This window comes from Falco cherrug, chromosome 2 (assembly GCF_023634085.1).
Source record: "Falco cherrug isolate bFalChe1 chromosome 2, bFalChe1.pri, whole genome shotgun sequence".
Lineage (NCBI taxonomy): Eukaryota > Metazoa > Chordata > Aves > Falconiformes > Falconidae > Falco > Falco cherrug.
Genome location: NC_073698.1, coordinates 80,610,178 through 80,614,209, shown reverse-complemented (window position 1 = coordinate 80,614,209; position 4,032 = coordinate 80,610,178).

The window sequence follows — 4,032 nt, the reverse complement described above, 5'->3', positions numbered from 1 at the left end:
ACATTGTATGTGGAGTCTTGTAAAATGCTTGTGCTGAAGCCATTGGAGATTTTGTTGTTTTTTTTTAAAAAAAGCAACTCTGAAATTGACTAGTGTCTGCTAGTATTGAATCCAATACACTGTGATATTTCAGAAGAATGGCAGAAAAATCCTAAACAAAAGATGTTACTAATAAGTGCTCTGTTACACAAACAAGTTAAACTCCCCCAAAGAAGTCAGCACACAACTGATTGTAGGAAAGATTTTGAGCTTCTGCCTTAAAGCTCTTGTCCAAGATAAAATGTTCAGAAGATTTCTTATGTAGAAAATAATCTCACCAATGCCTCCTTTAACATTTCTGGATTTTTTTCTGGTGTGGGGCCAATATCAGAAAGACAATATAGAGGTGCTAAAACCTGAAGCCTGCCTCTCAGAAATAAGGAATATAAGCAGCTCTACAGAAAACAGCCATATCTTTTCTTGAAAGTAAATTTCTGTAAAATGATGCATCTTCCAAGATGAAATTAATGTAAACATGCTTCTAAAAACAGGTTTTGGAGGTTCCTTAAATCCTTTTTTAAAAGGCTTCCTAAAAACCGAGATTTTTCCTCTCCTGTGTCTAAAACACATGCCAATGAAGTGGCTATATTAAGGAAACCACTGCACAAAATGGTATTAAAATGGTATTTTGACCACCTCTTGGATTTTATTTACAGTAATTAACTGTACTATTTGCAAGATGTTGCAGCATTTTACAGATGAAATATTTTTGCCTCCTCAAACTGGTTGGTGCTTTTACACATATAAAATGCTTGATTTTTGGTTCTACAATAGAGAATACACACTCGCTGTAATTTCAGGGATAAGAGGAAAAAAAAAATCTTTCACCTTAGAATTGTAGTATAGTTTAGGTTGGAAGGGGCCTTTAAAGGTCATCCAGCCCAACTCCCCTGCGATGGGCAGGGACATCTTCAACTAGATCAGGTTGCTTAGAGACCCATCCAGCCTGACCCTAAATGTTTCCAAGGATGGGGCATCTACCACCTCTCTGGGCAACCTGCTCCAGTGTTTCACCACCCTCATCATAAAAAATTTCTTCCTTATATCTAGTCTAAATCTACACTCTTAATTTAAAACCATTTCTCCTTTTCCTGTCGTGACAGGCACTGCTAAAAGGTTTGTCCCACTCTTTCTTATAAGCCCCATTTCAGTACTGAAAGGCCGCAGTTAGGTCTCTGCGGAGCCCTCTCTTCTCCAGGCTGAACAATCCCAACTCTCTCAGCCTGTCCTCACAGGAGAGGTGCTCCAGCCCTCTGATAATTTTTGTGGCCCAACTCTGGACCTGCTCCAACAGGTCCATGTCTTTTTTATGTTGGGGCCCCCAGAGCTGAACGCAGCACTCCAGGTGGGGTCTCAGCAGCACAGAGTAGAGGAACAGAATCACCTCCCTCGACCTGCTGGCCACGCTTCTTTTGATGCAGCCCAGGACACGGTTGGCTCTGCAAGTGCACATTGCCGGCTCATGTCCAGCTTTTCATCCACCAGTACCCCCAAGTCCTTCTCCAGGGCTGCTCTCAATCCATCCATACTCCAGCCTTGTATTGATACTGGGGGCTGTCCTGACCCAGCAGCAGGACCTTGCACTTGGCCTTGTTGTGAGGTTCACATGGGCCCATTTCTCAAGCTTGTACAGGTCCCTCTAGATGGCATTCCTTCCCTCAGGTGTGTCAACTGCACCACACAGCTTGATGTTGTCTGCAAACTTTCCAAGGGTGCACTCAATCCCACTATGCCATCGATGAAGATATTAAGCAGTGCTGGTCCCAATACAGGCCCCTGAGGGACACCACTTGGCACCGTCTCCACCTGGACATCAAGCCATTGACCACTGCCCTCTGGATGCAACCATCCAACCAATTCCTCATCCACTGAAGAGTCATCATCATCTGCACCTCTCCAGTTTAGAGAGAAGGATGTTGTGGGGGACTGTGTCAAAGACCTAAATGAGTCCAGAGAGTTGACATCCGTAGCTCTTCCCTTGTCCACTGATGTAGCCACTCCATCACAGAGGGCCACTATGTTGCTCAGGTAAGACCTACCCTTGGTGAAGCCATGCTGGCTATCTTGAATCACCTCCCCGTCCTCCATGTGCCTTAGCACAGCTCCTAGGAGGATGTGTTCCATGATCTTCCCAGGCACAGAGGTGAGGCTGACAGGTCAGTAGTTCCCAGGGCCCTCCTTTCTACCCTTTTTAAAAATGGGTGTAATGTTTCCCTTTTCCCGGTCACCAGGGATGTCACCTGACTGCCGTGACTTTAAATATCATGGGGAGTAGCTTGGCAACTACATGAGCCAATTCCCTCAGGACTCTGAGATGCATCTCATCAGGTCCCACAGACTTACATATGTTCAGCTTCTTCAGGTGGCCACAAACCTGATCTTCTCTCACAGTGGGAGGGACTTTTCTCCCCCAGTCCCCATCTTGTGGTCCATCCACTTGAGAGGTATGGAAAAAGAGGCTGCCAGTGAAGACTGAGGCAAAAAAGGTAAGTACCTCAGCCTTCTCCTTGTCTGCTACCAGTTTGCTAGTCTGGCTTATCGGAGGGGGTATGATTTCTCTGACCTTCTGGCTGACATACCTGTAGAAGCCCTTCTCTTACCTGAGTGAGAATTTAATTTTGGATACAACCATTACAGATGCCTGACTGCAGCAGACTAGTCAAATATGCTGAAGTTATTTTAGAGATCACTGAGTTGTCACATTGTATTTGTCCAAAACATCACAACTGTTGCAGTGTTACATTAAAGTAACAAAATCCATACTTTTTTTTTTTTTTTAGTTCTTTTTTCCAGGAAGGGTTTTTTCTAGGGTTCAGCTTTTAGATATGCAACACGTGTTAATCTTGAAAGAGGCACTACATTTCTCCTTGATACGCATGGTGGGAATAACATGTGAAATACGCTTGTGTAACCTTGCAGACTGTTGTGCAAACAGACATTTTCTGCTTTCTTGGAAACACCAGCCAATATGGATCACTGAAATGCCAATCCAGGTCCAACATGCTTGCATGGATCCCACGAGGAACCATGGAGGGGCACCAAATCTTACAACAGTCCCTTGGAGCACGTTCAGGGCAGGCACTATAGGTTTCACCATACAGCATTCCACCACAGTGAGCAAGATCCTACACAGCATGAAGGTGATATAAGGTACTGCAGTAAGTCATATCTTAGCCCCACGACTAAACCACAAATGGGGACTTCCACCTGACACCACGTGTAATAAAAGCACATGCAGCAATTTAATGCTATCACTATGGTCTTCCACACTGTCAATACATACTACCATCTAGAAACCTGTTCTGAAGCAAATCTCATTTTACCTGAGGATTTACGTTTCAATTTTACTAGTGCCACTGCTGTGGATAAGTTGCTTTTCCTTGCCTGAATAAAGTTTTTTGCATTTCTGAGAAGTCTGTGCCTGTCAAGAAAAGATGACTGATTTTTTTTTTTATTGATCCCATGCAGTTGGAGGGCCTGTCAGTACCCAAGGTGGAAACGCAGTACTCTCTAAGATTCTTGCATGTATGTAACTATGTATGGTGTGCTGCTGCTAATAAATAAGCAAACAGCTTTTAGAGTGTCCATCTCATACCTACTGTTAAGTTACTGCACAGTTACACAATTTTGAAATACACATCTTGCCACATTATCATTTCAATTACTGATTTTAATTGTCAAGGAATGACGGCATAATCTGCTTGTTTCTCCCGAGCAATCTTTCAGCTCCTGGTATCTACTCTAAGGCCCAATTACAAAGGTCAGAAGCTCAAGGTGTATGAACAGGCATATCCTATCATGACCCTACTCACTTCTGACATGTGTCTGGGTCATCATCAGTTTTGGTTATTTATACAATAAAGAAAGAGGGAGAGCGAGAGAGCGCACATGCATGCATACAAGAACAGCTTCCTTTGTACTTTTAAGTGGCCGGCCTGGATACTACCCTCCCATTTCCACCCCCAAATTTACAGATTTACCCCAAATACAATG